Raw genomic sequence first — 25085 nt, 5'->3', positions numbered from 1 at the left:
ACAGGCTGCTTCCCAGGGGCTGCCAGACACTATCAGACATTTCACAGCTCTTGAATTCTCTGGATTTGGGCCACTTTTGAACTTCATCCATCAATCCACATAACCAGTTATTCAGCTAATATTTACTGAGGTTATGCCATGTGCCAGGCACCCATCTCAATTTGAGGAGTAGAGCAATGAACCCAACTTTTGAAAATCCTCTTACTCATGGAGCTTATATGTGGGGGAAGGGAGGGCTGTAGAAATAAATACATACATAAAGAGTATAATGTATAATATGGTAAAGGGTGATAAGTCCTATACAGGAGATAAAACTTGGATGGGCTTAGGGTGATGGGCAGTTTAAAACTGAGTGGTCAAGGAAAGCCCTCCTGAGCAAATGACATTTGAAGAAAGGTCTTGAGGGGGTTAGAGAGTGAGTCATGCCAGCATTTGGAGGAGAAGCCTAGCAGACAGAGGGAAGCATAAGTACGTAGGCCCTGGATAGGGCGTGCCCAATTCAGGACCAGCATGAGGGCCACAGTGGCTGGGACAGGCTGAGCAAAGGGAAGAGTAGTAGGAAAGGGATCCAAATGGAGGCAGGCACTACAGGGGTTTGTAAAGACTGCCCTTTTACTCGCTGAGAATGGGGAGCCATTGCAGATTTCCAGCTGGAGGAGTAACATGACCTGATTAGTTCAGGTGGCCCCTCAGTATGGTGAGGAACACAGTTGTCTGAGAATTTGGAGATCCTTTTAAGTCGTGGTTTTGTCATCACACAGGGAAAGATTTGCTCCGCATTCTGAGCTTCCATTGTTTTTCCTCCTTATAGAGCAGAGCTGGTGGACTAGTTTTTATTGGCCTTGCAGATTGTGATACTGTCTCTGCATTTATTGATCCCTGCCTTCATCTCCGTGTGTGTGAGCATTTCGTGTTTGTGTGGCTTATTACATTTCTCTTTGAATATGCACAGCTGGACCTCAAATGTGTGACATATCTTACTGCCCTTTACTTTATATCTTGAAATTTTCCATAAACATTTCACATTGAAAACCTTGTAAACCATGAAGTAATTTTATATATTGATGTTAAAGATTGCTTGCCAGTTAAGTGGTAGGGGTAAACCCAGATTAAAAGTTTTATCATATAAGCTCAATACTATTATTATTATTATTATTATTATTGTTACAGAAGATAGAGCTAATTTATTGAGTGTTACAGTGAGCTTTCAATTGAGATAGAGTGATAAACAAAACACAGCTTCTGCCCCTCAGGAAGTTGAGCAAGAGGAGACCATCCTGGTTAAGGGAGTGCTCCACAAAGCAGTCTTAATGGCAAAAATCGGGCAGGAAACATGGCCAGCTGAAGGCCTGTGGGAGTCCCACATAGACTAATATTCAGATGCACCTTCACATTGGTATTACATCATCCAGTTATACCTAGTGCCATGTAGCATGGGAGGTGCTAGGGACCCAGTAGCTTCTCTTCTGCAGCTTTGAGCAGTTTAGCTCTGCCCCAAACTTGCATCTCGCCGTTGAGCACATCAAGGTTGTGCAATTAGCTGTCTCTAAGGCAGTTTAGGGACCATCTTTTGTTCCTCAAGAATTTGGGCATCTCAAGTCTCTGCCTTCTAACAGAATATTTCTTCCACTTCCTGTGAGAGTTTAATGCCTTTATAGACTGGTGCTTCCGGTAGGCAATGGCTGGTCAGTTCACTTATCTCCCCCGTGGAAAAATACTACCCTAGCCTTGCCTTGCCTTCAGGTCTTCAGTGTGCATTCTGCCAGGACTCAGACGGACCCCCGGTCATGTCTCCCACTGACAATCTATGCCTCATGTTCTATTAACTGGCTTCATCTTGGGCAGCTATGAAATGTTGTAAGTTTCCAGGTTGATGATTTTGGGAAGAACTCCCCAGGAGATAAGAGGGCTGCTGCTCGCCCACACTGGCCCTTCAGCTGTCTCCTGGCATCTGCTGGGGCAGTGGAGGCCTTGATGCTGAGGACAAGCTACCATGGTTGTGAGCACCCAGACTCTCAGATGGACGAGGCCAGCCCTTTGGCACCTAAGCTGGAAACAGAGCCAAGAACTCTTGACTCTGATGTCACACTGCTTCCTTTATTTTTTTTTCTATCTCGAGACTTTCACACTTTCCTCCTGCCATCTGGAATACTTTTCTATCACTCTCCTCTCTTCCCCATCTTTCAGTCTCAACTTAAAGGTTGCCTCTTGACCCACTTCCTTGCCCCCTCACCTGCATTAGCGGTGCAGTTCCTTTATGGTTTCCTGATCTTTTCCTTCATACCACTTACTTACATACTTAATTACTTCCATAATTATCCTGTTTTTATCTGTGTGTTCAGTATCTGCCTTCCAACTTCATGAGGCCAGGGAGCACAGTGATTTGACTCGCTATTGTATTCCCAGAGGTTAGCTCAGGGCTTGTGCAGATAGGCACTGTATAAATATTTGTCAAATGAGTCCATAAGTGAAGGAATAAAATGATTAAAAGGCAAATTCTGCATTTTGTCTTGTCTAGTCATATTAAGTGTCTATGTCTATCCTGGCGAAGGGTAACAACTGTTATTGACTTTGCATTTTATTGAAGATGCTGAAGATGTGATTTTTGTCTCCAGCATAACTCTGTGGCCTTGCAGAATTTTATTAAAGTTGTCTCTGCAAAAACCAAAACTCAGCGACACACACAAATCAACACTGTGTAACTGGTGTAGGCTTGACATGTTGGGCTGTGATTTATCAGTTTATTTTGCTGTAGTTGCATTTTTATCCCTTAATTCTGTTTCCAGAAATGAGCTTTAGTTCTGTTTACATCCTCCTCCATCCAATTTGTTGAAAATGAATAGAGAAACTTGCTTTTTCTTAATAGGATTCATAATGCTTTTCTGGAGGGAATTATGTTGGCTCACATAATGGAACTTTTAAGACAGTAGGAGTAGAAAACTGAGTAGTACTTTCTCTAGAAGGAAGAGCAAACTTTCCTACTGTGTGTGGAAAAGAAACACAACAGCAGCAGTGGGCTTTCTTTATTTCTATAACTAAACTGTCTTAAGTGTTCATATCACAAAGATGGGCTTTTCCCAAGCCTGGTTGGCATGTTTAATTTATAGAGAAAGCACGCATTGTTCTGCAGTGTGCATTGTGGTTACACTGGCTCCCATAAGATTAGCTCAAAGGTATCTATGAATAGTCACACCCTAAATTACATGAACTGAACAGTTTTAAAGAGGTGGAAAATCTGATGCATACTGTTTCCCAGACATACATGCCTCAGGAAAAAACTTGGGGAGGTGGGGAGTGAAACCCAAACATTGCTTACTTTATATTTCCCATTGTGGCACTTGTTGGTTATGTGACCCTGGAAAATGAAATTAACTTCTCTGAGCTCCGGAACCTCCATGTGTAGAGTGGAAATAAAAATATCACCTACCTCAGAGTTGTCAGAGAATTTCATGAGATAATATATGGAAAGTGTCACAATGCTCAGCACATTATAAATGCCCTAGATTCAATTATTCCTTGGAGGATAGTGCAGTGAATAGGGTGGTAGTTAAGGGCACAGACTCTGGACATCCTGGCCTGTGTTTGAATCCTGGATCTGCAGCTTATTGGCTGGGTCATCTTGACCTAGTAACTTGACCTTTTCATGTTTGAATTTCCTCATATGTAAAATGAGTATAGTAATAATACCTGCTACATAGGGTTGTTATGAAAGCTATTTGTCAACCCCTGGTACATGCTAAGTGCTATGTACATGTTTGCGGTTGTGATTAAGAAGGCTTGTCCTACGGGTAGATGATGTAGGGTCATAAGTCAGGTTCCATTATGTACCAGATGTACCAGCACAGAGTTGTCAATGTCTTTGACAACTTGGTTTCCTCTTTTTGTCGAGGATGATGCTAGTTGTAGTGCCAAGAAATCAATGAAATAATGCATATGTAAAGTGCTTGGCATAGGGATTGGAACATGGAAAATACTCAATAAGTAACTACAGCGAAGACTTTTCTTATAATTGTTACTACTATTATATTTCTACTATTGTATGTTTCTACTATTATATGTTTCCACTATTATTTAAAAAAATTTTTTAATGTTTATTATTTTTGAGAGTGAGAAAGACAGAGCATGAGTGGGAGAGGGGCAGAGAGAGAGAGAGACACAGAATCTGAAGCAGGCTCCAGGCTCTGAGCTGTCAGCACAGAGCCCGACACGGGGGCTCGAACCCACGAACCGCAAGATCATGACCTGACCCAAAGTTGGCCGCTTAAGCCACCCAGGCTCCCCTATTTCTATTATTTTTAATTCTATTGCTAGCATATCTCTGGCTTATGTAGAACTTGTATTCTAAGATGTATTGTATTCCATGGAGATCAACATGTTTCATATGTAGGAGATAACGTTGAGGTCTGTTGTTACTGTTGGTGTATTTATATAAATGGGAGTTATTTCAGGAAATTGAAAATAGTAGAATTCTTACAATTATGCATTTATGCTTTTATAGGTCACAGAAGATCGAAGTTAGTCAGGGTCAGTGTTAGGTGGGCAGTTTTATATTCATGGAAAATGACTCATAGGAAATACTAGGAACTAAAATTGCCAAAATAAAGAAATAAAAAGCTAGTACATAAACCATGTTCAAATCAAGTTTGTATGTATTTCATATCTTCACTGGGATTGTGTTCATAAAGTTTTGACATTTTCTGATGTTGAAGCTCACTCATGACTGATAACCATGCATCATCATAATAACCACGCGTCACCAGAAATGGATAAACACTGATTCCAGTGTTGGTAACATTTTCCACTGTAGTCATTTAGGTCACTATTTCTACAGTATCTGTATTTGAACTTTTGTGCTGTTTTGCAATATGTCTTTAAGTTCAACTTCCTTTTTTTTTTTTTTTTATATAAGGTAGGGAAGGAAAAACAGTGGTTGTAATACGGAGCTATAAGTGGCTTTTGAGAAAAGCAGGCCTTTGACTAGCATTTGGTCCCAAAGTCCCCTGTGTTAATGGAAGGTAGGAGCTTGCATTGGGCAGTTGGATGTACAAAGAAGTGCAAATGGTTGTACTAAGCCTAGGTAGTTAGATACTTTTAAGTCAAAATGTGGAAGTGTTGATAAAATTCCTAGATTATATATTCTGGAAGGATGGGTAAAGTGGTTCAGCCAAAAGTGCATGGTAGAGTGTCCTTGGGACATGTGCAAACAATGCCAAGAGTATGGGAATGGTTTGAAGGCTGAAACCTGGAGAAGAAATTAATTCAAGTTCAGTGTCATGGGGGCCATAGAATGACTTTTTAATCCATAATTAGGAGGATGGGCTTTATTCACAGGTTAATAGGGAGGCATGGAAAAATTTTAAGTAAGAACTATGGGATTCTGTTTATGTTTTTGAAAGATCATTGTGGCAGTGCCACAGAGAATGGATTACAAAGGGTGGTGACAAAGAAGACCAATGAAGAGCGAGCAGTTCAGGCAGGGGATGGTGCTAGCTGGGACTTGCCTGGTGGTTGGAGAATTGGAGAGAAGGGGGTAGAAATAGTAGATGCTGGGGGATGAAGAAGCAGAGACCTGGGTAACTTAAATGGGAAGAGAGTGAGGAATGAAGAATGGCTTTCAATCAGGTTTACATTTTCATGCCTGAAACTCAATAGCCAATTAACATTTGTTGAACCAACTAGGGATTCATTTATCTCCCATTTAAGAAGCCAGATGTCTGTGACCACTGCCGTTCTTTTAGTGGCTCCCTGGTGTCAGAACCATCCACAGTGATTTGTCTTGGTGTTTTCCTAGTGTATTTCACTCTGTGTTTGCAAAATGGCTGCTACCCCTGCAGGAGCCACATCTGCTTTAAGAAAAGGGGAACATGAGGAGGAATAGCAGCTCTACCGAGGGAAAAACACAGGCTTTCCCAGAACCGCTCCACCCGCCCTGCAGATGCCTCCTTGCATCTCAAAGGCTGGAACTGTGTTAATGGCACATTACCTCCCTGAGCAAGTTCTGGTTCTATTAGTAGGAAACAAAGGAAGTGGAACTTAGATCTGCAAATAGCTGCCAAGTTTGCCTCACCCAGGTTTCTGGTAAGGAGTGGAGGACCATCCACAGGTACTTTTCTCTCAACTCTGCACTTGGCCCCAAGCTGTAATTTCTCATTAGCATGTAAACTACCAAGTTCTATGTAGTTGTTGGTTACCTTCAAACACATAGAACTCAGAATTGTCTTTAAAATATATTAAACATACCTTGTGTCTTGTTTGATTATAAAATTCTCAGCTTCCAAAAAGATATTTTTCTCAAATTTATTCCAAAGTTTCCTTATCCCTAATCTCTCAGGGGACCTCTTTGGGTTTAAAGCAAATGAGAACAATTCCATCTGACATTCAGTTACTGATGTGCAAGTGAAAGCAGGGATTGCATGATGGTAAATGTCATACGCTTCACTATGACTTTTGTGTCTTTGAAGGATACAATTATGCCACGTTTATAAGCAGAGAGGGGAAATGTCTGTTCACTTTTTTTGAAGGTAACGTTATTCAGGGGTCATAAGATGCAAATATCTGTCTTCTACTCTTTTAATTCAAGCAAGTCTTCCCACCCAATATATGCAGAATTCTGTTAGTGACTGTTTTAGCTCACAGAGGAGAAATTATTTTCCAGTTTTTGAGGTATAGCAGAAAAGCAGAGAGTTTTGTTTTTTTGTTTTGTTTTTTTAAATTTTTTTTTCCAACGTTTTTTATTTGTTTTTGGGACAGAGAGAGACAGAGCATGAACGGGGAAGGGGCAGAGAGAGAGGGAGACACAGAATCGGAAACAGGCTCCAGGCTCCGAGCCATCAGCCCAGAGCCTGACGCGGGGCTCGAACTCACGGACCGCAAGATCGTGACCTGGCTGAAGTCGGACGCTTAACCGACTGCGCCACCCACGCGCCCCAAGAAAAGCAGAGTTTTGGAAAGAGGCTTCTCAAGTGTGCTGCTTTGCTGTGTGATCTTGGGAATATCATTTTACCTCTCCGAATTGGTTTATTCTATGGATTGCAATGACAGCAGGAGATAGTGTTACAGTCCCTACCATATATATATGCAGAAATGGCTCAGACACAAGGATGGCTGGGCACACTGTGGGTGCAAGCAAAACACAGGGGGCTAGGGTAGGGAGAGATTAATTTCTTCTGGGAGACTTTAAAAAGACTTTGTGGCAGAGGGAATTTAAACTCCATGTTGGAGAATGCAGAGGGTTTACAAGATAATGGAGGATGGCCCTAGGCTGGACAAATGCACACAGCATGCAGGATGCATTTGAGGATTCCAGAGATTTATTGTTTTCAATAAAGGACAAAATGAGGAAAGCCTTGAAAGTCTGTTTGAACGAGTTTGGACTTTGATCTGTAGGTGATGGGGAGCAACCAAAGATGTTTAAAAATGTCAAACACATTTAATTTTGATAGAAGTAAAATATATGGGTCCAAGAATATATGTACATTGAACATATTCATCGATTTAAAAATTAAACTTTTTATTTTGAGGTAATTGTAGATTCCCAAAACACATGATTTTAAGAAATTATCTTGAGAGAGCCCGTGTGCCTGCCCATTTTTCCCCACTGGTAACATCTAGTACAGTATCACAACCAGGAAACCTATTGAAGGCTTTTGGGGGGAGTCCATGATATACCTGATCTGTGTTTGAAGTGCGTGGTCCTAGTGGGGATGGACTGGAATGGATTGGAGGTACAGCATGGGGGCTAGGAGACCCTTAGGAGAGAATCTTAGGAGGTTCTTGCAGTGATCTAAGAGAGGCCATGAAGGCAGTGGTGATAGGATTGGAAAGGAGGGGATAACTGAGGTAGGAACAATAGGATTTGGCAATCACGTGGGATAGACAATAAGACCAGTTGATACTTAGTGCAATCGCTCAATCAGGTGTGGACCAACTAGTGTGCCAGTCACTCTGCTAAGGACAGTAGGGGTGAAGAGATGATCTAGCAGAGACTAAGCCAGGCAGAAACTCAGTTAGACCCAATAAGACCATGAACCCTTAGTAGAGGGGCAACAACTATTCTCTCCTGCTGCTGCTGGTTATTACCGTGATGGACTGGAGGTCCAGTGTGCTGCTATTCCGATTTCTCAGAAATCAGAAATCTAGATTTTTATCTGATGTCTTCCAATTTTAAGTGTTACCTAATATAAAAAAAAAAAAAAACAAAAAACAAAAAACACAAACAAACCAGTGCTAACTAGCACTCATTTGTGGGCTGAATTCACCTCGTGGATGCCCTGTTCCTACCCTCTGTTTTCTCAGTGGAATGTTTAGAGCTTATTTCAATTACCTACTCTTGTGTAACAAATGACCCAAACTAAGCGGCTCAAAACAATAATGATTTTATTATCTTTCACAGTTTTGAAGGTTAACTGGGCTCAACTGGGCAGTTTTTCTGCTGGTCTTGCTTGGGATCTTTCCTATAGTCGTAGTTAGGTGGTGACCAGGGCTGGAGAAATCTGGAGATCTGCCTTGGGCCCTGAGACAATTGAAACTTTCTTTTCCTCATATAATTTCAGGGTCTCTTGTGGCCTCTCTATGCAATCTCTCTAGTAGGGTCACTGAATTCCTTGCCTGGTGCCTCAGGCTTCTCTCCACAGTGAACGTTCCAAGAGAAAGTAAGTGGAAGCTACCAGTCTCCTTATGGCTAGGTCCAGAATTGCCAAAGCATCACCCTTGCCACATTCTCTTGGTTACACAAGTCAGGGGCCAGCCTAGATTCACTGTGGGAGGGAACTACAAAAGGATATGAACACTGGGCAGCCTGGTTCAATTGATTGACAGCCATCATTGGAAACTACCTGCAGCTAAAGTCAAGGTGGCCAGATGGTGGTGACATTGTGTATTAGGATAAGTTGGGAAGACAGGGTAAATTCTTCTGTTTGCTAGCTCATGTCACTCTGAAATTTTTGGAGCAAACATAATTTTTAGGTTTTTTTTTTTATGGTGATTGTGATTACAGAGACATTTGGTTTTTGATATAATGACTTTCTTTGAATGCATAAATCATTTGTAGTAATTTGGATTCCAGCCTTTAAAAAATGATACGATTAAGTGACTAGACAAATCTATTCTGGTTTTGATGAGGGTGTGTTTTTCACATATGTGACCAGCTTGTTAATGTTTCATCCCTAATCATCCCTAATGTAGCCCTTCAGAAAAGGGGCTCTCAAATAAACTCTGTTGAAGAATTGTAAATCTTTCCTCGCTCCGAATAGGTACGGCTCAAAGGTCCACTATCCTGGTGCTTTTATATTCCTAAAACCTAGAACCAGCTACATAATTTGTGGGGCCCAGTACAAAATGGAAATGTGGGACCCCTTATTTAAAAATTAATAATTTCAACACAGTAGCAGCAGAGTATTTAACCAAACCCAAGCCCTGTGCAATTACATAAGTGACTGCCCCTCTGGCTGGCCCTTCTTAGACTCTTGAACCTGTGGGCAAATGTTGGGGTAAAGTATATTTTTCCAATAGAGGGTTTTTGGCTCTGATGAAATTCTCAGTTGATTTTGACACCCCCAAAAGTTTCTGAAACACTGCTTAGACAAATCAGAAAAGGTAGAAGCTTTGTGTTTAAACAATCCTCTCTTCCAAGCAGACAGTATACCTTCTGGCCACAGCAACTGGTCTTGGCAGGTATTAGGGCAGGTAAGAGCTTCCTGCTGTTCAGTCTTCCAGAATTCCAGTGGTGCCAGTGCAGTAGGGACAGCACATGTTGTGTAGTGTTTGACAGGTTGTCGCCTGCGTGTACTTTCTCTCTGTGCACCGAGCTCCGTTTCTGAAGGATGCCGAATAGATTGCCTGTCTCACCTGTGGGCACATATGTTCGTTTGGGACAGACACTAGCACAGTTCATTGTGTTAGGGATATGGGGGTCAACATCTCTGGAAGGTAGTTGGTAGATTGTAGACAGGTCTGCCGCATTGCATTTATCATCTCCTGGTTCTGGAGGTGTGAGTACAGGATCAAGGGGTCAGTAGGGACATGCTCCCTCTGTGAGTGCTAGGGAGAGATACGTTTTAGGCCTCTTTCCTAGAACGTTTGGATGGTTCTTAGCATGTGGTAACGTAACTCCAAGTCCTCACATGGCTTCTCTTTGAGTGGGTGTCTGTGTCCAGATATCCCCATTTTATAAGGACATCAGTCATACTCATTTGGGGCTCACGCTATTCCAGTACAACTTCATCTTAACAAATTAGATCTGCAATAACCTGGTTTCCAAATAAGGTCACATTCTGAGGTATTGGCGGTTGGGACTTGATCATATGAATCTTGGGGGCACATAACTCAACCCGTAGCAGGAGCGTGTTCTGACAGTGGTCTGGGAATGGCAGCCCCTGGCATTGTGCCGTGCACAACCAAAGTGGCCATGCCCTGTAAGAATCTCAGTCTCCTATAACCAGTTTTTAAACAGTTTTAATTAATTAAATTAAGAGAGAGAGATAGTGTGTGGGAAGGGGCAGAGAAAGAGGGAGAGGGAAAGAGAATCCCAAGCAGGCTCTGCATCCGTCAGCACAGAGTCCTGTGTGGGGCTTGAACCCACGAACTGTGAGGTCATGACCTGAGCCCAAGTTGGACGCTTAACCTACTGAGCCGCCCCGGTGCCCCCTAACATAACCATTTAAAGAGGTGTTTGTGCAGCTGAATTTTTATAATACATGAGTCACTTTGATTTACTTGTTTGGGCTCCTGATTTGTAGCATCATAATCTCTTGAGGTTTTTTTGTTTTGTTGTGTTTTTTGTTTTTTGTTTTTTTATCTTCCCTGTCAATCAGTGGATGCCAAGGTCAAATTACCCTCACACCCACACACCTGACCCTCATAATAGAGTAATAATAAGCTAACATTTATTGAATGCTTATTATGTGCTAAGAACTCTGCCTGCATTATCTAATTTTATCTTCACAACAACTCTATTAGATAGTTACTGTTATTCTTCTATTTAATAGACAAGGACACTGAGATTAAGGGTGGTTGTGTGACTTGCCCCTAGTCACGTAGGTAATTATGTGACAAGCTGTGATTTGATCCCACTTCTGTCTGATTTCCAAGCCTAAGCACCATTGCGTGGGGTGTGCACTATACTTTTAGAGGAATGCTTACATATGACACTTCACCATTCAAATCCTGGTCTGTCATGGGTCTGACAGGGGTTTTAGGGGTCTGTTTTCTTTCTTTCTAGATCATTCCTTGATTAAATATTCTCCATCCACGTTTATGTCTCTCAGGATTCTTAACTCTTTTCAAAGTAACCACCGGGCCTTCTGTTGGTTTTATTGGTATCTACTTAAGTCATTCTAGGAATATGCAATCTGAATTAATTGAAATTACAAATGGCAAATGGTGAGTGGGATTATATTCGAGCTGTGTGTTTTACAGATCCTTAAGAGAACATTAAAATTAACTCGTTTCCTTGACAGAGATGAGAATAGAGCCTTACGCATCACCAGAGAATTTCCTACTAGTGATAAGGAAAATTAGTCTCATCTAATTTATACTGCTTTTGGTATAATGTGCTCTGTGGTGAGAGGAGAAGACCATTCCCTTGATAAATATCTTTATGCTCTGTTCCACGCCCCCCCCCCCCCCCCCCCCCCCCCCCCCCCCCGCCTTCTCTCGCGCCAGCACTAGAATTCTCTTTCTCTATCAGAGTAACTGTCAATTAAATTTATGCATATGAAAAGACAGGCTCTTTTCCAGGTGCGAGAACAATGCTGGTTTGGAAGCAGAGACCTGGTTAATCTCTGATGAATTATGGGGAAGTTCAGATACCGGAAATTTGGTTTGCTTGGATGCTTGTCTCACTTTCCCATCTGTACAGTATTAAAATTGCAAACACTATGATAGAGTCATCTTTCCTAAAGTTCAGATTATTTTTGACTATCAGTCTATGTTGAGCAAGTAGAAAAGAAAGACCAGGTGCTTTACTTGACTACAGTAGACTTAGCCCAGTATATACATATACACGTAGATGCATACACAGACACACAGATGCATGCATGTACATACATGTATCTGTGTGTATATGTATATCACCTTTGTTAAAATGCCAGGTCGGAATATATTGCTTTCGGCACTACAGATATTGACTGAGGACTTTCTTATTCAAACTAAAGTACCAGGAGCTATGGGACCCTTGATTATACTTATCTGCATCACTTTGATGAAAAATATTTTAAATTACCCAGAATATCTATATTTTTCTGTGTCTAAAAGCAGTGTTTCACTAAACATAGTTTGAAGGTCACATGTGTCAAAATCATCTGGGAATGAATCAAAAATACGAATTCCTGGGACTCTAGTCCTACTGATTTGAGGGTTTTGGGAGCACTGTATTTTGCTCAGCCCCTCTCTGATTCCTTGCCACGCCACGTTTGAGAACCAAAGGTCTTAAATGTATCAGCATGAGAATATAGGTTCAAGTTAATTTTATCTTTTTTTGGTTTACTTTCCTCTTGCCTATCTCTTCTCCTCTTCCCCTTCCTTTAAATACATTAAAGAAAACTATTTTAAGAGTTATTCTAACTGTTTATGTTTTTTTACTGTTTATGAAAGGCTTTTGTTAATTTTAGCAATATCAAAATTCCATCTTTTCCTTTGTGATCTGTATAAAAGGATCCATTGGGGAAGAGGTTTTTTTTTTTTTTTTTTTTTTTTTTTTTTTTTTTTAAATACCCACTATTCTCTATAGCAGATCTCCAGGAAGGAACAACATGCTGTTTGTTCTTTTCTCAGGATGAACCATGGCTTTCTTTCCTAGTGGGTGTTAGAATCAATGCTTTTCAGTAATTTATGATTCCTCCTTTTTATAAATCCCAGAGTTTATTATAGACATTTCTAAAGATTATAAAGTTACTTTTTGGGGTGAGAGAAGGGCATCAGAATTCTTTGAGAAGTCATTTTGAAGGATTTTTTTGGATCTTGGAATAGGTCATAATGATTCCTAGTGTTTAGTGTTAAGGATTTTAAGATTGCTAAGTATTGGAAATTGTTGTTTTAGTGGATTTTTTAAAATGTGAAGTTTTTAAGTAAAAGTATTCCAGACAAGTGAATTTCCTCCCCTCCATCCCTCATATTAGAGAAGTTCCTTTGTTGAGAAGCTGAATTAGCAAATCAGTCTCTCCTTTAATCCATAGTATATAACTAGTTGGATTACTAGAAGTTAGGAATTTTTCAGGTGATTTGAATGGATACTAAAGGTGTATTAATCTAGACGATGATTTCAGAGGCAGGTCTTTTCTAAAGACTTCATAATGTAGGACAATCATAACTTAAGTGTTGTAAAGTTAACAAACTGTTGTGGTGACTTTTTTCTCAAGTGGCAGATCCGAGGTACGTTTTTCCATTGGAGACCCCCAGATAAATCTCAAGGGTTCTGTATCCGAATCTGGAAAGATTGGCCTGGATTGTGGGCTCTGGCAGCTCTTTGGCTCTTGTTTGTTCAGACTGGTTAATACAAGTGAGAGCCTGTGATCTTTGTCAAAGTGCTGCGGTTGGATTTTTTTTTTTTTTTTTTTAATGGTACAAATCTATTATGTTCCTGCTGTGTCTCTTCCATGAAAGCTTTGTACTGGCAGAGAACTCTTGGCTGCAGAGCTGGGCTGACGGTCATGGTGCTGAATATAATTCGGGTTATCCTGTGAGGGGCTCAAACATTCCTCATGAGGGCTGAGGCAGGGCAAGCTGAGTGGAGCAGTGAGTCATGGCGTGTTGGGGCAGTTGTGTCCTGAAATAACAACAGCAGTGGTGGCATTTTAATAGCAGTAGCCAGTCTAGCATTTATTGATGCTTCCAGCGTGCCAGGCACTCTGCTAAGTGCCTCACATGCATTATCTCATTTACATCAGCAACAATCCCATTAGCCGAGTTCCGTCTCTTACCTCCACGTTACAGATAAGCATCTCAAAATCACATGACTAGCAAGGAGTAGAAGTGGGACTTGAACCCTGATCTTTTGGATGCCCAAACTCATGCCTTTCACAACAGCACTATACTCTCTTTTACTGAACTGCACATTGTTATTGGCTTCCCTCTACCTCCTCTTAAATCACATCATCATCAGTGTTGACTTGGTAATTTTGATTTAGTAATCCAAGGACCTGGAGATACCCTCTTCTTGTTTTTCAGTGAGTTCAGGTTTTAAGTGAGAGGCAATATGACTTGAGAAAGTTTAACCTTGGGAAATTGAGCATGACCTTCTTCCTGGAACCATGTCCATTTACCAAATAGTCAAGGAAAAAAGGAATCTTATGGGGTGAAAGGTTGGGGGGCATTCGGTAAGAGAGGAGATAGGCAGGTGGACACATCTGGGGTGATTTCTCCTTTCAGAGAGAAGAAGGGGGGATAGTAAATAAATTTAAGAACTAGACTTGAGGGGCGCTTGGGTGGTGGCTCAGTCGGTTAAACGTCCGACTTTGGCTCAGGTCATGATCTTGTGTTCATGAGTTTGAGCGCCGCATCAGCTCTGTGCTGACTGCTCAGGGCCTGGAGCCTGCTTGAGATTCTGTGTCTCCTTCTCTCTGTCCCTCCCCTGCTTGTGTGTGCTCTTTATCTCTCTCTCTCTCTCAAAGAGTAAGTAAACATTGAAAAAATTAAAAAGAATACTAGACTTGAAAAGTTAGCCAAAGGGGCGCCTGGGTGGCTTAGTCAGTTAAGCATCCAACTCTTGATTTTAGCTCAGGTCATGATCTCATGGTTTGTGAGTTCAAGTCCCCCATCGGGCCAGGCACTGACAGTGCAGAGCCAGCTTGGGATTCTCTGTCTCTCTGCCCCTGCCCTGGTTGCTCTCTGTCTGTCTCTCTTTCTCTCCCTCTCTCAAAAAACAAAAAACAAAACACATTGAAAAGCAACTACTTAAAAAAAAAGATCAGCTAGATAATTATTAATGACAAAGGAAGTTTTATGAAAAACAAAATGAAAGCAAAAGATTCTGTGATTAAGTAAATTTGAGGAACTATACACTCTAACATCCATTTGGGGAACAAGAACAACAACATTAGTACCCACAGCAGCTAACACTTACTGCTCTCTGTTTGCCCTTTAAACACTTTATATGCACCAGTCCTGTAAAGTAGGTGTTGCCGTTGACCCTTGAATGTCACAGGGGTAAGGGGCACCCACCCCTTGCACACATGAAAATCCACGTGTAACTTTTGACTCCCCCAGAACCTAACTACTAATAGCCTCCCATTTAATGGAAGCCTTACCAATAATGTAAACGATTGATTAACACATATTCTGTGTGTTATCTGCATTACATGCTGAATTCTGACAATAAAGTAAGCTGGAGGAAAGAAAGCATTATTCAGAAAATCATAAAGAAGAGAAAGTACGTTTACAGTACTGTACTGTAAAAAAATCCATGTGTAAGTGAACCAGACTAGTCCAAACCCAAGTTGTCCAGGGTCAACTGTATTTTAATCCCCATGTCACAGATGAAGAAAGGTCATTCTGTTTTTGTGTGGTAGAGCTGGGATCCTAACCAGGGCTGTTTGGTTCTAGATACTGGACTTCTGTCTACTATTGCCTCTTCTGGTGACACCTGCTGAGCACATATGTATGCGTCAGGCCTTTTCTGAGTTCTTACATGTATTTGCATTTACTCACTTAACCTTCTCCAGTATCTTAATGTGTATCAGCATATTAAAGGTTCTGAAATGTGTGGTAATCAACAAACTGGTGTATCTGTGCCTGGTGTTTCTCAGATTTACTTGATGACACAATTCTCCTGCCTGTTTTTTGGAGAGGGAAGAGAATTGAAAGCAGAATATCTGCCAGTGTGTACTTTAGGAAATCCCAAAAAAGAGAATCACTGTATTCTGACCCCTCAAACACATGTTTGGGACGTGATTTATTTTCAAGATAGAGTAGGGACTCCCTGAGAGCCTGGCTTCATTCTGTAACTACCCGGTGCTTGGTGACCTTCATCAGAGCTTTATCTTTCTGCCCCCAGGCACATGAATACCTGTTTCTATCTCTTTTATAGGAATGTTGACAGTAAATGAGCGTAAAGCTCTTTGGGCTCCTTAGAAGAAAGAAGTTGTTGATGTCCAAGGTCTTCATAATGTCATATCAGATCTCCACAGTTCTTTCATTTTGGTTAACATTGAAAAATGAATGTATATTCTAGTATGACAGAGTAATTAGCCTTAGATTACTCAGAGGAGGGGAAAGGAAATATACCTAGAAAATGTTTACAGCTCTCATGAGTTAAATCTTCAAGTTCTTGAGGGTGGCATTGAGATGATGGGGGACAGTCAATTGAGTAACATTAATACTCAGTTTCCCATAAGACTGTGAGAGCCAGTCTTATGGGTTTGTATGGTCTTATCCTTTTGAAGTCCAAATATTTGAGGCCAGAGACCCAAATACATGACTGGGCATATATTTTTCAAAGTGTGTTTTAGCATTAGAGTTTGATCACCGTTTGTATAGGTAAAAATTCATGTAGTTTGTAAATGGCATTAAATGCAACTCAAGTAAAAAAGATTTATTAGGGGCTCCTGGGTGGCTCAGTTGGTTGGGTGTCCTACTTTGGCTCAGGTCATGATCTCGCGGCCCACGGGTTCAAGCCCTGTGTCGGGCTCTGGGCTCACAGCTTAGAACCTGGAGACTGCTTCGAATTCTGTGTTTCCCTCTTTCTCTCTCAGTCCCTCCCCCACTCACTCTCTGTCACTCTCTGTCTCTCAAAAATGAATAAATGTTTAAAAAAATAATTTATTGGTTCATTTAGGTGAAGAGTCCAGGTCCTTTCAGAGTTGAACTTCAGGGTTGGTTTGACCAAGAGGCCTAGCATTACTATCATGGGTCTGGTTTCTGATCCAGTCCATTCTGCCTTTATGGTGTGATGTCACCTTTAGTGAATTGTTGGTTCTACTTCATGTCAGGAGATTACCATGTACTCCTGGGCCTGCTTATTCTCCATATCCAGAGAAGGAGAGAGAGAGAGAGAGAGAGAGAGAGAGAAAATGGAAATGAGAGAGAGAAAGAGAGACATACTTCTGGACGCTCTTTCAGAATAGCAAGGAAGAAGATCAGACCTTTCTTATTGGCCATAATTAAGTCGTGTTCCCATTCGTCAACCGCAGTGAAGTGAACTTTGCTGAAGGAGCTATGGATCCTGTAGGAAAATCAGGGTACTTTCCAAAGTAAGGAATGGGTGTAGATATAAACAGTTGGGACACAGGACACAATTTATCTGATAGTTTTCTCTTAGACACTCATTTTAACAGTTACTTGTGAAACTGCCCTGTTAATGAATGGTGCCTTTGAGAGGCACCTAGATTGAGATTTAACTTTTATTTATTTATTTATTTAAAACATTTTTTTTTTTAAACGTTTATTTGTTTTTGAGAGACAGAGAGCATGAGCTGGAGAGGAGAAGAAAGACAGGGGGAGACACAGAATCCGAAGCAGGCTCCAGGGTCTGAGCTTGTCAGTACAGAGCCCGATGTGAGGCTGGAACTCACGAACTATAAGATCATGACCTGAGCCGAAGTCAGATGCTTAACTGACTGAGCCACCTAGGTGCCTTGAGATTTAACTTTTAGTTTCACATTCTTAGTAGTACAGGCTACACCAGACTAAACTGGGATTGTTGAAAAGTCTTGCTTAGTATTGATTTGTAAAGCATTACGTTTGAGTCTGTATCTGCCCAGTGGTTCTCTGTGCCAAATACCTTTTGGACATGAATCTGAGGGTTCCTTAAGGTAGTATAGATTACCGTAACTTTGTTTGTTTCTTTCTATTGATCTCCTTGCTTCTGACATTGAACTTTTTGCTTTTAATAAGTAAAAGATATGTTTCCATCTGGGTCTTGTAGGTTCCTGACTTTATGTTTTATTCTATAAAAATTACGCCACTGATAAAAATAGAACATTTAATACCGAGAGTCCTAAATTCCAGGAAGACTGCTAGTAGCTAGAAGTGGATGGAGTGCTCACTGTGTGCCAGGAAAGTACTATACTGAGTACCTTATTTGACTCGTTCTATTTGTTTATCGCAGCAGCCCTGGGAAAGAGGTGCTGTCCTTACTTCCATTTTACACATGGGGAAACTGAGATTAAATAATATGGCCAAGGCCACCTGGACAGGAAATGGTGGAGCCAAAACACAGATCTCTTTGACTCTGGGGCTTGTGCTCTTAACCACTGTTTCTTCCACCAGCAAAGGCAGGGTACTTCCAGTATGCTGCATCTTTTGTTAAGTTTGGAATTCCTAGGAAGTTATGTCTTTAAGTCCTTCTGAAGTTAGAGACATCTATATGTTAGTAGTGATAGAGGATTGGAAGAGAGCTTTTACCGGTGTGAGCCTTGGAAAAACTGGAGCCAGGAGTCTTTCATGAAAAATTTGCATCTGCCCCAGTAGCCAAAAGAATATTGAAAAAGAAGAACAAGGTTGGAGGGCTTACATTTCCTGATTTGAAAGCATATTGCAAAGCCACAGTAATCAAAACAGTGTGGTATTGACATAAAGACACACAAAGAGGCCAATGGAATAGAATAGAGCTCAGAAGTAAATGCACCTGTGTATGGCCAAATGCTCTTTAATAGGGGTGCCAAGACCACAGAATGGGGAAAGGACAGTCTCTTTAACCAGTGGTGTTGGGAGAATGGGATATTCACCTGCAAAAAAATGAAATTGTACCCTTATATTACACTATAAAAAAAATAACTCAAAATGGATTCGTGATCTAAACATAAGAGCCCAAACTGTAAAATTCCTAAGGGAACACATCAGGGAAAATTTCATGACTTTGGACTTAGTGATGATTCCTTCAACGGGAAAACCGAAACACAGGCAACAGAAGGGAATGATCTAAATGTGAGACTATATCAAACTTCAGAAAACTTTTGTGCCTCAAGGGACGTAATCAGCAGAACGAAGAGGTGTGACCTATGGAAGGGTAGAAAATACTTGGAGATCATATACCTGATAAGAGGTCAATATGAGAATATCTAAAGAAGTCCTGTAATGAAACAACAGAAAGTCAAATAACCCAATTTAAAAATGGGCAAAGGACCTTTCTCTGAAGCAGACAAATGACAAATAGGGATATGAGCAGATGCTCAACATCACAAATCATAAGGGAAATGCAAGTGAAGACCACAAATGAGGAAAAACCTCACACTTACTAGGATGGCTTTTATTAAAATAACAGAAAGTGTCAAGTGTTGACACAGATGTGGAGAAGCTGGAAGCGTGTTTGCTGTTAGAGGGATTGTAAGATAGTGCCCATGCCATGGAAAACTTGTGGTGGTTCCTCAAAAAATTAAAAAAAGAACTACCATGTGATCCAGCAATTCCTGCTGGGCATGTATCCAAACGAATAGAAAGCAGGGCATCAAAGAGATATTTTTATATGTTTGTTCTTAACAGCGGTATTTACAATAGCCAAGAGGTAAAAGCGTCCCAAATGTCTCTGGACTATTATTGAGCCTTAAAAAGGAAGGGAATCTGTTAAATGCTCCAACAAAGATGAACCTCGAGGACATTAGAGTATGTGAAATAAGCCAGTCACAAAAAGACAAATATGGTATGATTTAACTTAATGCGAAGTACCTAGAGTCGTACAATTTATCGAAACAGAAAGTAGAAGGGTTGTTGCTAGGGGTTTGGGGAAGGGGAAAAGGGGATTTTTGAAATGGGTGTTGTTTCTGTTTTGCAAGATGATAATGTTTTGGAGACTGGGCTGTACACTTAAAAGATGGTAAATTTTGTGTGTGTGTGTTTTGTTTTGTTTTGTTTTAACCAGAATTAAAAAAAAATTGCATTTGTCTCCTGCTGCTAATTTAACTGCTTAATTGAGTTATGTGAACATTTTACTCAAAGTTGCAAACCCCAGGCCTACAGGCTGAGTGTGGCCTGCAGACACATTCGGATGGAGCAGTAAATCTGTCCTTGACAAAATATGAATTAGTGGTCAACATTTTAAAAAATTAAGAAATTTCACATAAAAATAACTTCTCTTGGAAGACTGGAAAATCTGGAAAGTCTGGAACCACATGTCTGTCTAATCACCAAGTGGCTGGAGCTGAGGAGTAGTCCAACCTCTTTTAAGACTAGGCAGGAAATTCAGACTACCTTTCACTTGTTCTGTAATTTCTTAGAGCAGACTCAAGTCCTCAGATGTATACTAACTTCCTGGCCATGGTATTTGTAGGTTTAACATACTAAACTCCTTTTTTTTTTTTTTTTTAAATGTTTATTTATTTCTGAGACAGAGAGAGCATGAGCAGGGGAGGGGCAGAGAGAGAGGGAGACACAGAATCCAAAGCAGGTTCCAGGGCCCGAGCTGTCAGCACAGAGCCCGACGCGGGGCTTGAACTCACAAACTGTGAGATCATGACCTGAGCTGAAGTTGGTCGCTCAACTGACTAAGCCACCTAGGCGCCCCTAACACACTAAACTCCTTAATGCCAGGTGCCTCTCATAATAATACACTGTAGATGCTCTCTTAGTGCTACACTAACTATACTTAGGGGGCCTCAGCTCTAAAGTAGCATATTCTGTATTTAGGTCGGGGGAGTTAGGATCTGTCTTTCCACAGGAACAAATACAGCCGCACTGTGTGTGTGTGTGCGTGTGTGTGTTTGTGTGTGTGTGTGTGTGTTTCCTTTGCTGTTTTGCTTGCAGCGAATGTTGCCCTACAACTCATGTTCTAAATATAGATGTGTTAAATTTCAAATGTGAAAGTTTTTGATGGGTCTGAAGCCAGTTTGCTAATCAGGGGAAATGCTGTGATTGGCGCCAGTGTCTTCACAGACCCTGGGGGGATTGTGAAATCCTGCCGCAACTGTGATTCAACTCTGGGGTTGAAAGAAAGCTCAGCGACCGCTCAAGAGTTTTCCAAGTTGTTTTTCTTCTTAACAGTGTGGTGGTTCTTTGAATGTCATAACTTGGAGAAGATAAATACTTGTTCCTTGGTTCATTTTACTAGTACCGGATTAATAGTATAGTAATAAATCATTTCTGCAAGCAAAAACAAATCACATTTTCTGATTCTTTATGTGCTATCCGTGAGTAGAAAGAAATACAGAGACCCAGGGCCTACTTGTCATGGGAACTTAAGAATGGTTACTTGTGCAAAATATAAGAAGTTCAGACTGGTCCAACTTTTCATCTTGTATCTTTTATTTTTATTTTTTTAATGTTTATTTATTTATCAGATAGTTGGAGGGAGGGGCAGAAGGAGAAGAGAGAGAGAATCCCAAGTAGGCTCTGCACTGTCCCGATACAAGGTTTAAACCCACAAACTGTGAGATCACTACCTGAGCCAAAATCAGGAGTCGGATGTTAACCTGAGCCACCCAGGGCTCCCCATCTTGTATTTTTAAATCTTATTATGTTGGCTTTCAAGATGGGGCTAGTGATGTCCATTGCAAGTGGGAACAGAACACTGGAAAAGTGTCAGTTGTACATTTTTCAAGGTTACACATTGCTTGACATTCATACGTGCACGTAGGTATGTGTGAGTGAGGCGTTATTAGAAATGCCTCTGTGGCTCATGCTGGGTCTGTTTCATTTGTGCAGTAGAACTTGACCGATATCGTTTGATGCTTTGAATAATAGTGACCAGCAGTAAAGGAGCCCTTAGTTTTGAGTACTGGTAGAATAGAGGTATTCAAAGAACTCTCTGGTAATGAGACTTGGGTAATTAAGTGCCTGTGCCCTGAGTTGCACCTCAAAGGAGACTGATGTGCTGAATCCTTATCTATGCTTGCCAGAAGTGAGGCTGCCATCTAGCACAGTCGGTGTCTCTTTTTGAGAAGAGATATGACCATGGTTGATCCCATCACTAGGCGGTACAGAATTTTTGAAGATGGGCAGTGGCTCCAAGAAACCAGACCAAACAAGCCAGTGGAACGAAACTGTGCATTGCTGGTTGCAGGGGCCCGATAGTGAACAAAGGGACAGATGTTTGGAGTTGCTTTCCCCATTTTTATTTCACTGCTTGTAACCATTACATCGGTCAACAGCAACACTCACTGGTAAAAACAGGAACAGCAGATTCAGGTTTCCCTATCGGCTGCCCTAGTGATGCTCACTTTCCCTTTCCCCGCTCTTCTCTTTCCTTTACGTGCTCCATCTCTGCTTCCCTGAGCCCAGTGGCCTTGATATGGCTTTTGTAATTCCAAAAGAATAAAACATCTGAAGAAAAACTTGTTAATTTTCCTTCTCCCCATCTTTAATCCTGCCCTTCTAAAGACATCATTATTAACAGTTTGGTTTGTATTAACAATCCTTCTCTTGGTCATGCAAAACTATATATATATCTTATGTTTATATATTTTATATTTTATTTATTTATATATGCATATTGTATTTATTATTTTATATATTTATAAATTTATAAATATAATTTATATAATATGTATATATTTTATATTGTATACATCTAAATATACAAATTTATTCAACTTTTTACAAAAGGAGACTCATGCTGTCTACAGTGTTCTGTAACTTTATTTTCCTGACACTGTTTCATGGGTGTCTCACCAAATCAGTACATTTAGCTAAAAACCATTATTTTTAATGGCTACAGAAGATGTCATGGTATGATGTTATCATAATTTATTCATGTAATCCCCTCCCTATTCATTGATTCAGATTGTTTACAGATTCCCTTTCCCCCTCCCCCCCAAAGCAAATAGTGCTGCTTATTTTTCATGTTTTTGGAAAAGCCATTAATTGAAGAGGAGAGTTAGTGGGCTTATTTTTTCACTTTGCTTTTATTTATTTATGTTTTGATCTGGCTTTATGAGCTTAAGTCTTTAAATTTGCTAATTTGCTAATTTGCCTCTTGTAGTCTTTGCATACTGGTTCCTGTAGGGCTTTTCAACCTAGGCACTATTATCATTTGGGGCCAGATGGTTCGTGTTGTGGGGGCTGTCCTGGGGGCTGTAGGATATGTAACAGCATCCCTGGTGTTTACCTACTAGATTCTGGTAATATGCCAGCCCCCACATCAAAGTTGTAATGACCCAAGTTTTTCTAGACACTGCCAGTGTTCCTGGCAAAATCCCCCTGGTTGAGAACCATTGCTGTAATGTATAATGTATAATGTATAATGTATATAACAGGGTCCTCACTTATAAGCAATGCTGTATTCATCAAACAGTTTATTATTTGTCTGTGTTTGGGCATTGCCTGTTCAAATTACAGAACCGTGGGAAGGAGTTGGGATTGCGAATTGAGTTGTACATGGTTTTATCTGACTGGGGTTCAGGCCCTTCATGTGGTCCTTGTAGACCTGCCCATGGCCCTCCGGACATTTCCAGTGTGTAGGAAGCAGTGGCACTCAGAAGCCAGTCACCTGTCACCACTCCTTATCTCTTTTCTACGGGATCTCCACAGCTTGGATCTCCCCAGCTTCTAGTGGTGGGCGAAATAGCCCCACTTGGGAGTATCACTGGGGGGCTCTCTACTTTCCGGGATGACTTTTTTCTGGAAAGAGATGCATTGTGTAATGATTTAAGTAGCTTTACATTTTGCAAATGACAATTTTTGCATGGTATGCTTAATTAATAGGGTATGTGTTATCATATCTGAACAAAACTGGGCATCAAGCCCTTAATCAGAAATGAGACCCCTGATCAAAGCGTTGTTTGTTTGTTTGTTTATTACAGAAAGTTGGATGGCCTTGTGTGGGTTTGACTTAAAGCCTTATTAAGATAGGTGACTATAAAGATTACTCATGTGTCTGTGGGCTGGGGAATAAGCCATCTGCATATCCCTTCTTTGGCTTTAACTGAGAGCTTAGATGGTTGGGACTCAGTTGTCCTGTTTGGTTCGCTTTTTAGCCCTGATAGCTTTATTGTTAAGGTAATAGGCAAACATTACAATTTACATGCATTTAAGAAATGGAATGTTATCTAAACTGCTTTGTGTTTGTGACTTATTTATTTATTACCCCCCACGCCCCCAATACCCATGTAGCTACTACCAAGATCAAGAATTCAACAGTTTTCGGGGGTGCCTGGGTGGCTCAGGCCATTAAGCATCCAATTCTTGGTTTCCGCCCGGGTCATGATCTCACAGTTCTTGAGTTTGAGCCCCACATCAGGCTCTGTGCTGACAGTGAAGCCTGCTTGGGATTCTGTCTCCCTCTCTCTCTGCCCCTCCCCTGCATACTGTCTCATTCTCTCAGAATTAATAAATTCACATAAAAAAAAAAAGAATTAGTTTCCAGCACTGTAGAAGGTTCTCAGGTACCCTTCTCTGCCAGTAACCACCCTCCAAAAGAACTCCCACTTGTCTGACTTATCACTCTTAGTTTTACCTGTTTTTGAACTTCATGTAAATGTAATCAACTAGTATTTGTTCTTTGCTTTCTTTTTAAGAACGTCTGGTAAAAAACACTTCCACTAAAAAAAAAAAATACAGAAAGTTATGTAATCACTGTTCGTATGAGAAAAAGATCACCTTTGGTTTAAAAAGATAATTTTCTTTCATCGTTTAGAAATCAGTTTTTCATTGTAAAATCTTTTGTTAGGAAATAAAATTTTAATTTTCTCTTGTCAATTTTTGAGGATTTGTGTTTCCTTGTTATTCCTTTGAGAAATATGGCAATTATCTTTCTTGGTGGAAAAAGAGGATCTAGTCTGGCGGGAACTTTTCTTTCAGTGCTTATGAGGAATCTTTTGAAATAGTTTTCCAGGTAGTAAAACCTTTAATGCCTTTTGGATTCGACATGGTTTGAGAGGCTGACAAGCAGCATCTTTTTAGGATAGTTGTGAAACAAAACTGGGCGGGACTGACTTGTTACTTATTCCTCATCTGTTGCCTTGGCAATAAAGTAAACATTTCAAAATACTTGGGCGAATGCCACAAACAAATGATGCCTAGGGGTTACATTGTTTAAGCAGATGCACCAAGACCTCATTTAAATGATAAAGTTTGCAGAAACTGTACCCATTTAATAGGGGATTTTTACTGTAGGTTTTCTGACTCTAATATAAGCTAAATGCATTAGCAAAGGGAGAGCTTTCTGCTCTAAGTTTACAAATTATATTTTTATAGCACCGTGCTGTAATTTGCACTGTACTTTA

General features: G+C 40.6%; 2 protein-coding genes across 7 annotated transcripts in view; both read left to right on the top strand.

The window, feature by feature from the left end:
- The window catches only part of LOC131511035 (transport and Golgi organization protein 1 homolog), a 142668-nt gene extending 135765 nt beyond the window's left edge, over positions 1–6903 (top strand). Inside the window, exon 5 of one of the 2 annotated variants that reach the window (XM_058728834.1) lies at positions 6751–6903. The gene's annotated coding sequence lies outside the window, so the exon portion shown is untranslated. The remainder of the gene's footprint in view (positions 1–6750) is intronic. The other variant, XM_058728833.1, reaches the window with a different exon arrangement.
- The window catches only part of MITF (melanocyte inducing transcription factor), a 223516-nt gene that overhangs the window by 29472 nt on the left and 168959 nt on the right, over positions 1–25085 (top strand). The gene's annotated exons all lie outside the window — the stretch shown is intronic.

Source organism: Neofelis nebulosa, chromosome 4 (assembly GCF_028018385.1).
Source record: "Neofelis nebulosa isolate mNeoNeb1 chromosome 4, mNeoNeb1.pri, whole genome shotgun sequence".
Classification (NCBI taxonomy): Eukaryota; Metazoa; Chordata; class Mammalia; order Carnivora; family Felidae; genus Neofelis; species Neofelis nebulosa.
Note: the sequence above shows the minus strand (reverse complement) of the source record. Positions and strands in the feature narration are given on the sequence as shown.